Source organism: Eulemur rufifrons, chromosome 7, assembly GCF_041146395.1.
Source record: "Eulemur rufifrons isolate Redbay chromosome 7, OSU_ERuf_1, whole genome shotgun sequence".
In the NCBI taxonomy this organism is placed as follows: Eukaryota; Metazoa; Chordata; class Mammalia; order Primates; family Lemuridae; genus Eulemur; species Eulemur rufifrons.
Window position 1 is genome coordinate 122,441,147 of NC_090989.1, and position 12,213 is coordinate 122,453,359.

A 12,213-nucleotide genomic window follows, 5' to 3' on the forward strand; every position below is an offset into this window, starting at 1 on the left:
CCACGTACCTGCCCACCTAAGTATTGAATTCCTCCTGTCTCGGGAACAGAGAAGTTCTTTAAGGTTCATAGGTCTGACTAATTCATTACAGGCTGACTATACTGAAGAACCCTGATTTTCCCAAAGATACCTCCACAGGGGAAGGGAAACGGAGGTTTCTCAGCCCAGCTACCCAGAAATCTAGAGCAAGGGGCTCTAAATTTCAAAGAAGGAAATTTTTCTTATTCAAATTAACATAAATCAACCACACTCACCTTGATATACGTGACCGTAATTAAGAACTAAATTGGAAGTTAAACATTTAAATGCTGCACTAAGGTAACAGAAATGAGGGCCAAATGTGGAAACTGAAACAATGAGAAAGATAAAGAGGGCCTATAACCAGGAAATACACTGATGTAATGGAAATGATCCAGCCACAAGTCAGCACAGGGGAGCCGGAGGGAGGCAAACTGTCATGGCTGGCATGTTTTCCTCTCCTGGGAAGACAATGAAGGGTGTATTTAGGAACAAGGGTGGAGATGGTATGCTCTACCAGAAAGATAACTCCTTGCCAGGCAGATTATAATACAGCTTGAATGGAAATTTCCTTTTAAGAGTGTAAACTCTTTGTAGTTCTACACTTAAAAAATGAGACTCTCTTCTCCATTAGATTTCTCACACAGGTCTCCTGATCCGAGATCTGTGGGAGTAGAGAAAAAGGCTAGAGAAAAGCAGTCCTTTCTGTGCTGTCCAATATGGTAGCCACTCGCCATATGTGGTTACTGAGTGTTTGAAATATGGCTAGTGAGACTAAGGAACTGAATTTTAAGCTTTATTTAGTTTCAATTAAAGTTAAATTTTAAATTTAGAAATGGACACTGTTTTTCAGTTATTGGAAAGCTGATATGCATTTTTGGAACAACTTGGGTATGGGAATCTACTTTTTCAACTATAAGGTTTAATCTAAATACAGGCAAGTATTGCCCATGACTTTTTAGTGTCCAAACTGAGATGTGCTGTAAATATAAAATGTACACTTGATTTCCAAGACTTTGTATTTAAAAGAGTGCAAAATATCTTATTAATAATCAGTTCTATTGGTTATAGTCAGACTTTCATATCTGTGGGCTCTGCATCTATAGATGTAACCAACTGTGGGTCAAAAATATCCAAAAAATAAATGAAAATGCAACAAAAAATAATACAAATAAAAAACCAATACAACAACTATTTTCATAGCATTTACATTGTATTATGTAGACGATTTAAAGTATATGGGAGGATGTGCATAGGTTATGGGCAAGTACCAGACCATTTTATACAAAAAAGAATTGAGCACACACAGGGTTTGGTATCCTAGGAGAGTCTTGGAACCAATCCTCCACAAATACCAAGGGACAATAGTGTATGTTGAAATAATATATGTAGTTTTTGAGACAGAGTATCACTGTCACCAGGGCTAGAGTACAGTGGCATCATCATAGCTCACTGCAACCTCTAACTCCTGACCTCAAGGTATCACCCTGGCTCAGCCTCCCAAAGTGCTAGGATTACAGGTGTGAGCCACTGTTCCCAGCCTGAAATAATATTTTGAATATATTGGGCTAAATACAATATATTGCTAAAATTAATTTCATGTTTTCTCTTATTTTTTTAATGTGGCTATTAGAAAACTTCAAATTACATGTGAGACTCATATTTGAAGTTCACATTATATTTTTATTGGGCAGTGCTGCTCCAGATTCTGGAGGGTCTATATAAGAACACATTTTTTTTTAAAGAAATATTATAGCCAGTATATATATTTTGGCTCCATTGTCAAAATCATACTAGGGTACACCATCTGAAAAGCCCAAGGACAGTCTGTCTTACTTGATTCAACTCTCAGTAAATTAAAATTTGGCATTTGGTTTACAAATTTGCCTCAGATTAGTGCATTGATGTCAATCGGCCAGCATGTGATCATTTCCAAAGTAAAAATGACCTTGAAGTTCCAGATCAAAGAAACTGACCAAGGGAGCAAACCCGGAAACAAAAAACAGTGACCTCTAATCTGCGTCCCATGGCATCCTTTGTATTTATGCATCACCAGAATGCAACTATTTGAGAATAAATGTCATGTCCCTTTAGTCTTCTTTTACATGACCCAAAAAAGAAACCATATAAAAAGAAACAGTGACATATAATTTCAATATATATATATTCTAAAGAAGAAACTACTTTAAATACCCTCCGAACATGAATCAAATATATGGCAAATGACAAATCTATATATACTTACATATATACAAATTTATGCATATAAGTTTATCAGTTAAAAAAGTTCCCTTAAGATTGTGACCTAAAAAGTAGAAAAGCTTTGACCTAAACCATATGGACTGACGACTAAGCCTGTTATTACCATCACATACACCCTAGGATTTTACACCACTTCCCACCCCCCAAAATTGTATTCAAATGTGAACAGCATCCATGCTCACACCATTCGAATGAGACAAGGGATAGCTTTCACCTCCCATTTTCAGCACTGGGTAATTGATTAATCACAGATAAGTTAAATAGCACATTCAAGGTTCAACATTTGCTAAAAAACACTTATTCCCACTCAGACCCTGAGCTGTCATTCTGGAAGCTGCCACCAGATGCACAGGGTACTTGTTAATGGGGTAGTAAGTTCCTGCCAGAGCACCTCTTCAAGGTCCAAAGTTTCACCCAATTTGGTCAACTGTGCTTCCCCCCCCCATAAATCAGAACTTAATATAGCAGTATAATTCATTAACAGATCTTTAATTACTACCTCTGCTTTATGAACCAAAATACATAATCTGACATAATACTTAAATAAATACAAATACCTACCTTCAAATTAAGTATCTTTTTCCACTAAATTGTACTATTTTAAATCTCCACTTAATTTAAATCTGGGTTTATTCTAGAGTCTAGTTGGAATTCTTCCTGGCTTAATTCTGAATTGTAAATTCTCCAACATGTTTCAGGTCTTCAGAGAAGCATAAGAGCTCCTCATATCATCTTCCTGACTTAATCTACTCTTTCTTCTCCCCTGTTTTTAGCTTCACATAGAATCCAGGGTCTCATCTACTCCTGCCACCCGTGGCTTGCCTCTGCTCCACTGCCCACTGTGGGCTCCCATTCCCAAGCACAGAGAACCATAGATGCTGCCGCCTTGCTTTCCCCACTCTGTGGTCTTGTTCCAATCAGGGATACATTCCTATGGCAACCAACACACACCATCTCACTCCCCTTCCCTGAAAGTTCTCTATTTGCGTGGCAGACATTTGGCAAGGACGCTGAATTACTTTAACTTGCCTAGCAACTACTGTTCCAGGCCCTCCTAAAGGGGGTTGGCTCCCCGCCCCCGCCCCCACCCCCGCTTATCTTCTAAAACACACTGGAGCGGGCTGGCTGTGGAAAGGGCAGCTGCCAAGGCAACCTCACTGGTGCTGACCTGTAGCACACACAGCAACTGGGCAAAATGAAGCCTCCTCTGCCCCAAGGTAAAAAAAAAAAAAAAAAATGTCCACAGGCTCAAGGCAGTGGCCCGAGAGTGGACAGCTCTGAGGGGCTCACCCTGGACTAACTCCAGAGGAACTTTAGTCCTCAGAGAATCTCAGATCTCCATCCCCCTCAGCTATAAGAAGAGAAGTTAAATTATCAACAGCTGCCTCCATTCAGAAAGCCAGGTTTATTTATCCGTGATGTTGTGTACCTTCCGACCCTCCTGTTTTTATTTAACAGGCTGGCAACCAAATATTTTAACTTATAGATTGTTCTTTATCATTTGGGTTATTTTGGGGTCAGAAACCAACATGATCACAAAGGACTGCTGCTGCTGTCCATATTCTTACCCTCTCTGTGAATTCTAAAGAAATACTCAAAGTGTCTATAATCCGAGTGGCCTAAAATGAAATACTTTCTCTGAAAATCCACATAAAGTGGAGAAGCTTGAACAATGACCAGTTTATGGAGCTCTCAGGGTACTCTGCTGATAGGATTCCAGGCTCGCCTGGTGCCCTTTTAGAACAGAAGCCAACAGTGGGCTCTTCCTCCTAAAAGCAACCAGTGAGATAATCAAGCCAGGTCCTGGAGGAAAACAAAAGCTACTGGATAAGCATTCCTACTAGCTGTGGCTAGCTGTCTTCCACAAGGAAGGCAAAGCCCCTGCTGCAAAAGAGGAGAATTGCCAGTTTAGTCCAGGGATACAACCAGCAGCAGACATGGTGGACCACTGTTCATCTTTTATGAGATAACTATGTCTGGTCGGGTGCATAAGGCCCACTTTTCTATCCTTGCAACTTTGGAATTTCTTCTAAAAAGAAGCTTATTCACTTCCATGGCTCTTCAAGGACAAGAACAATTTTTGATTGCCAGTTCCTATTTCAATGATGACACATATAAGTGCTCAGTAAGCATTTGCTGAAATGGACCTTAGGTACAGCAGCAAATAAAAATGCCAATTAAAATAAGATGTAATTTTCACCTTTTATTCTTACAAACTAAAATTTTTGTCATATTCAGTGTTGACAAGGGTGTCGAGAAATATGACATTCTGATACACTGTGGATGGAGGTATAGTGCAGTCATTTTGGAGGACAATTTCATAGCATTTAGTGATGCTAAAAATGCACTTTTTCACCAGTAATTCCCTTGCTTTTAATGTATCCTACAAATACATTTACAAAAATGCAAAAAGATATGTCCAGGGATATTTATTGCAGCATTATTAGCAATATGGTAAAACCAGAAAAACCTAAATGTTGATAGAAGGATTTACAGAAACTTAACCATGGTTACCTTTCAGGAATGATATTTAGGAATGAGACAATAGGAAGGAAGACTTATTTTCACTTTATAGCTTTTTAAAATGTTGGTTAATTTTTAGAACAAGGAATGTTCTACTCACACTTTAATTCATAACTGTATTTTGTATTATTAATTAAAAAGTAGGTTATTTCTAACATTCAGAAATCCCTGTGTAACTAATACAGGGGTCTCTAAAATCACCGACAGCTTTAGTGGCAAGTGAGAAACTACAGCAATGGAAGCAGCAGCTCACACAAATTGTTTACAAAGCTTGTACTTTTGAAGTGTTGGACATGGTAAATATATTAAGTCTTATTAGAAATTAAGATATCATATGAGGGCTGAATAAATTAAGATGAAAATGCAGAAAAGCACTAATACTCATTGTAATATACAACAAGCCAAAATAAACACCTTTTTCTAATGCTTGAGTTTTTTCTTTTTTCTTTTGGAGGTGGAGGGAGCAGAGAAATAACTCCTGCTGCTAAATTAGAAATCATAAGCCCCAGGAGCTCTGTACATACATAAAAAGAAAAAAACCAATAAACTGGATCCAAGAATTCTAAATGATATTTAATCAAAGAAAAAGACAGAAAGCAGAAAATGTGTCTTTTGGGGGGGATTACTTAACCTGCAGAGAGGGACAGCTGAAGAGGAATGTCCCTTAGTCACAGTCAACTCAATAACCATGGAATAAAATTAATCTTTTTTCAATTCCCAAAGGGTAGAGAGAACATTCCATTTAAAAAACAGTACTAAAATGTTCATTTCCACATTATTCCCAATCTCCCAAATATTCCTAATTTTTTCTTACAAACTCTAGGGAAAAAATTTCCCTTGGTACTCATTATAAAAGCCCAGAATGCTCTTGACATTGACATTTTAACTGTCCATTGTTTTCTTAACTCCAGGAAATCTCTGAAAGCCAGACATAATGACTGTTGTGATGGTTTTCACTAACAAGAAGTGAAGTTTCCTGTCAAAAGTGCTCTCTCCATTTTCATTGTATGTAAAACAAGATGCTTCCACGAATACCTTCACAGACAGATGAGCTTCTTTGAGACCCTGCAAATGTATTACAAAAGGATGAAAGAATGAATCAAAATGACAGATAAATTTGTGGCAGTTTTTCCCTTTTACCTATAGCAAACTGGTGACTTATTTCCCAATTAGTACAGCTTCTTTGGTTGTAGACCTGGCTTTTTGCTCTAGAGTTGTCAAGGGCAAATTCTAGATACTAATTCCACAAAAGAGCAAAATAAATTGGGAGTTGGTCCTTATTTGGAATACTCCAGATCCTATGACTGAAACGTGCTATATAACACTCCTCCAATAACGGTTCAAGCTTCCCAAGATTCCAAATCTCCCACGCAGATGGAGAGGCCCACATCTTTAGTACGGATCTACAGGTTGGACAGGCAGAAAGAAGGCAGCTTGTTTCCTGAGGAAGAGTCCTGGACCAGGATTCAGAACCCCTGGGCCCAAGTGCTGTGCAATCCTTAACCTGCAGAGCCATCCAAAGCAGAAACCCACACTTACTTGCCTCATTTCTCCCATATGAACAAATGGGGACAGATGTATCAGATCAAGAGAGAGAACATATTGACACAGTTCGAAAATATGGGATGCCATAAAGGCCTTACTATTAGCAAGAGTAAGAGTTTGTCTTTTTGAAATTGTGTTAGACATATTTTCATGTGACTCGGTTTCCTTATCTATAAAATGGGAATAACAATATTCACTTCATGGATGCTGCGAGGATTAAATGAGAGAACATATGATGCAGTGCTCTTATGAGTGTGCCTGGCATAGACAGAGCAAACACTCAAAAGTATTAGCTGTTACCTTTGGTACAAAGCTATTTTATTTACTTCAAACTGTGGATCCCTAGTGCTAGAGAGACTTTAGATGTGACGGAATTCTAACATAAAGTAAAAAATTAGACACAAATGTAAACAGTGATCAGCTATGTCCACAGCACCTGCCCTGTTGTACCCAGTGACCCCATCAGGCATAAAGCAATGACCACGAGAGGACGGCTGGGACGGGACCTGGGCCAAGCACACAGCAACTCGCAATACAGTAAGAATCAAAGACTGTAGACTGTGCCAATCTCCTTTAAAGGCTAAGTGGCTTGAACACTAAATGTGAGAAGTACAGGGGCAAGGGTTTCCTCTATTTTCTAGGCCTGGGTCGTCCATAGTAGGTGCCCCCAAAATATTTGAAAGATGAGTGGTGGATGGGTGGCATGAACCCAGGTAGTGCTTTCAATACAACCAATCCTCTTGCAGAGTTCCTATCATAATATGGACTCTTGATATCAAAAGATAGTCTATATGAAAGACAAAGGAAAATCCAAAAGATATACGCTCATGTCTTACCACATTAAGTATACAGTGTTCACTATATCTTAAGCATGCTATAGAAGTTGTTTTATGAATAAAGTTTAGTTTATGCAGTTATAGGAATTTAACCAAGTTTTTAGGGGAAGAAGTTGGCCTTGATCTTGGACTGAAACCCAGTCATAGTGGAGATAACTAATTACATACTTCTCTAGTTGGTTTCTTATAGGCAATTCTTCTCTGCATCTAAACATCAGTGATGCTATGTAAGTGTCAGGACATTTTAATCTTAAGAAACTGAAGGAAAATTGAAAATCTTGTTCAAAAGGATGTAATTGTACCAGATGATACCCAAGGTATTTAGGGGCATGTGATTATAATTACAATAATGCTTTACAACAAATTTATACTCATGGAAGATATGTGTGACAATACTGAATTATGGAAAAGTTTTTAAAAAATGGAGTTTTATTAGAGTAATTCAAATTAAATGCTAATAAAATATCACCAAGTAGAAATCCTCCTAGGACTACTTTAATGACTAGAATTACTCATAATCAGTACATAGTTAGGATGCAAATAGATGCAAGAAAGGCATTTCAAAACAGCCTTTCCTCTCAAGAAGGCTAATGTTTCCTAGCAAACGTATTTACACTACTCATTTGCTCTGTGGGTCCTTTCTTCATAGATAAAACAAAGTAAGCTTCAGACTTACCCTGGAGAAATTATTAAGAACTATGAATTAATGGGGTACAAATGAACAGCATTATTGAAGAGAGAATCAGGGTTCTGTCCAGTGCAGCCAACTACATCTGGATTTATTTTTAAACGAGTGTTTACACTCCGCTGTTCATCCAAGTGATCACGAAAGGCACGGTCTTTGCATACAAAGCAGGAAAGAACTGCTGAATGAAGTCAGTGTGCTGAAGGCAGCGGGAGAGTGGGTGGAGGGGAGTGCCTGCTCATTTTCCCTCCTTTTTTTGCTGTGTTGTTTTTTTTCCCCCTCCTATCTGGTATTCTGTGATACACTCCGACAGCTTGTTCAAACTGAGAAGCCTAAGAAAGATGCGCCTGACAACCTCCTTAGGCTCAGGAAAAGCACATGTGGAAACACTTTTTCCAGCCTGCGTACAATCAGATCTCAGTGATTGGAGCCAGTACATTTTCAAAGCACATCAGAGGCTGCAAAGAATGCTGACAAACGTTACCTCATTTGATATAACCACCTGTGACATAGGGAAGGCAGAAGTCTTCATGTACAGGTAAGAGAAGTTAATGACATGATCAAGGTCACACTGATAGAGCCCAGCATCAACTCCAGACTTCCTGCTCTCGGTCTGCAGTGATGTCCCCACACCACAGGCCTAAGTAAATGACAAGGCTTTTTCATACACCCTACAGTAAACTGACAACCCACTGGCATCAGATCCATTAATGTCTGTGGGAAGCAGAATCCTCGGTAGGAAAACCACTGGTGGTTCAGCTTTCAGCCTCACTGTGATTTCACAGGGGACTTATTAGGTTCTGGGACAGCAATTTTTCAGGTGTCAAGTACAGTGTTATCTGCATCTGCTCCTCTACTAGTGAAGAAAAGTTTGGGGGCAACACTCAAGGTAAATTATTCTGAATTTTTATCTCTCAGTAAATTTGAGATGTCCATGGGGAGGTAGGGTGGCTAGGCTTATAAGAATAAATGAGAGGCAACTATTTAATAAAAAGTATTTTGCAAACACAAAACTTAATACAAATGCTTACATTACTTTTAAAACTTTGGATATTTCCCTTCTTGGAAAGAATGATTGCATTTAAAGGCTTATGGTACTCTACAACCACAGGCATTAGCATGGGAGAGATGAGTTTCTCGCCGGAGACATAGCAAACATCTGAAAAAACGATATCAATTTAGGTTTGGGGAAATCAAAAGATTGGAAAGTCTTAAGATGGTCTTGAGATTATACCACTGAGTAGTTCCCACACCAGGATGGGCATAAAAATCCCAAAGGAGGGCTTTATACTAAGCTGGGTATGGGAACTACTGATCAACCAACCCCCAGAAGCCAGACAACCAAGAGTAAGTAGTCAGACGGCTGTTAAGTCCATGCTACTCCTTCTCCCAGAGAAGCTTAATAATAAACTCTAAAGAAGAGCAGTTTTAAAATAGCTTCCCCCCTTTCTGGCTTTATGTCAGAACGTCCACTACAGCACTTTGTGGATTGGAGAGATGCAAACTTTACACATGTGCTGATTACTCCAAAGAGCAACTGGAACTGTTCAAAAGAAAAAGCAGCCAGAAACGTGGGCTTCAAAAACATTTAGAGGATGACTGATACCTCTGATATTTTCCCAATGCACCCAATCCAATCACACCAATATTCACATCGCGTTTATTATGTGCAAGGCATTGGTGGCTCCTGCCTTCTGACTTTGGATTTAGAGTAAAACATGACAACTTAGCCACAAGCAAATAGATAAAGACATACGGACAAACACACACCTTAGCAAATGCAGTACAAGGGAACCTGTTGAGGAGAATATCATTAGGAGGAACCTGCAAGGTTAGCAGTGATTACCATGGCAACAATAGACAATGGCACTCTGTGATTTTTGGCTCCTAGTGCAATGATCTGAGTCTTGGGAGGTTTCTCTTGGCTTTTGTAAGGGGCCCAGATAGACTTGCTGTCTTCCATTGGGCAGTTCTGTTTTTGTCTCTGGCAGAAAGGAATGCATTCTTTATTAAGGGTTGTTCACAGTCCAAATAGAAAACAAAGAATTAAAGTTTCAGAACTCTCTGATCGACTTGCTTTTGAACAGTCATCATAAACTCTTCAACTCCAGCCTATCAAAACCACTAGGTCATTCACATGGGATGGTTCCCTGGTACAGCAGTCCAAGTTTCAACCTCACTTGTTCCATTGGGGACCAACATTTGTTTGATGCTGTACTATATTCTTAAACTATGACTCTGTAAAATGGTCTGAACACACTTAAATGATTTCCAGTATACCAAGTCAAAATGAGTACTATTTGAATTAAGTGCAAATAAATCAAAATACAGACACATTTTCCTTTGAATGAACTAGTATCTCATAGTTGACACCAAGAGGCTTAGCAAGATATGTTTTGGGTTATGCTGAACCCAAGTCACTTTATAATTTGACAGATTTGACGACCTGGTATTCACCCTGAGGGGAGAGTATCTTTGAATTGGAAGGCATCTTAGCGATATCTTAGGCTATCTTCACAGCCAGGATACAAAAAGAGCACATGTAGAATGATACCCATTTATGTAAATACATATATGTATATGTATATATTTATACATTCATATTCATATAAACACATACATACATATAGACACACGTACAAAATACTAGCACTATGTTGATGTTTTAACACTTAATAAAATCATAATTATAGATAATTTTTTTCTGATATATGTTCCAATTTTTTAGGAGGTTGAGTTAATCATCATCCTCAGTTTATGACACATTATCTTCATTGGTTCTTGCAAGATTCTCTCTAGCTTTATCGGTCTCCACTTCTCCCCCTCATCCCTTATACAACCCTCATACAATCATTCTCATGTGTTTAACAGGTATTTCTTTCGTGTGTGCTCTTTTTGTGTGCATGTATTTTAATTTGGGAAAAAATGTTTCTGTACTGTGTCTCATTGTTTTTCTTGCTATTTTCACTCAGCACTATGCCCTTAAGATCCATCCACATTGATAAATGTTCATATAATCAATTGCTTCTGATTGCTGCACAGTACTGTTTCTGTTCCTTCGCCAAATTTTAACTACCTATTTCTTAGTGAAGGGCACCCAGGTTACCTCCAGCTACCTCTTACCACGATAACTTTGTGGGAATATCATATGTCCTATTATGTTGTGATAGGCACACACACACACACCTCAAAGAGACTTTCACACATCTCTAAGAGTGTAACTGCTGGGTCATGGGGCTGTGTGTGGCCCTATTTCAAACAAGTGGTGCCAAATAGCTCTTCAAAGTGATACCATCAGCTTACATTCCCACTACCAATGCATGAGGGTCCCTACAGCACCAGAAACACTTGATATAATTGAGTGCTCTAAAATGCTATACAATATATCATTATTGATTTAATTTGTATTTCTCTCATTACTAGTGATTTGGAGTTTCTCCCCCAATGCTTGATGGCCTCTTGAGTTTCCTCCTCTGTTAACCGCCTATTCAAATCCTTTGCCCAAATTTTCTACAAATAACATGTATTGCTTTCAGTATAATCCCCCACCCCCATTGGAATCAGTTGAATAAGACAAACAACAAGAAAAACCCACACATGAGAACAGATGGCAATGAATCTATCTTCTGAAAATGGCAGTGGCTCTAGAATCAACAGTGAATTTGAGAATTGGACAATAACAATAGCAGGGACAGCAACGACCAATGATGTTATGTGAAATATACTTGCTATAGTACCTGGCATATAGTAGGTGTTCATTAAACATCACTTCCCTCCTCCCCACCCCCCATCTTCTAGATTATCACAGCAAATCTACTAGAAACGGAAAACATGCATTATTTTTCTCTTTACTGTATAACAAAACTGCCGGGAGGGATGCCTTTTCCTGCCTGATTAGTGAGAGAGGCTGGACTGCTGCTAATTCCTCCCTTTCTTTTTCTTAGGAGTGTAAGCTTGGAAGCAGAGAGCCTGGCTTTGCATCCCAGCTCCTCAACTTATTAGCTGTTCAGCTATATGAAATAAAGTCACCTCTTTGAATCTCAGTTTCCCTCCATCAAATGGGGTAATGATGATGGTATTTTCCACATGGGGTTGTAGCAAGGATTAAAAGATTCCCTGGAATCCATGCAGAATAGTGCCTGACACTTAGTGAGTGCTCAGTGAGTTTTAGCTGATGTTATTATATCCAGCTTGTCTTTGGGGTATGGAAATTGTATTAAATGGACAGTGTAAACAGTCTTATGAACACTTTCCAATCACATAATTTTTATAATTCATTTTGAAAGGTTAAAGGTAACACAACAACAATATGAACCCTTAATATCGTAAATATTGCATTTAATT

The 12,213-nt window shown here is 38.6% G+C and overlaps 1 protein-coding gene across 3 annotated transcripts in view; it reads right to left on the reverse strand.

The window, feature by feature from the left end:
* Positions 1 to 12,213, reverse strand: part of TMEM108 (transmembrane protein 108) — a 290,574-nt gene that overhangs the window by 213,125 nt on the left and 65,236 nt on the right. Inside the window, exon 1 of one of the 3 annotated variants that reach the window (XM_069473234.1) lies at positions 2,842 to 3,147. The exons of the other annotated variants lie outside the window; for them this stretch is intronic. The gene's annotated coding sequence lies outside the window, so the exon portion shown is untranslated. Of the gene's footprint in view, positions 1 to 2,841; positions 3,148 to 12,213 lie in introns of those variants that run through there. 3 annotated transcript variants of the gene reach the window in all.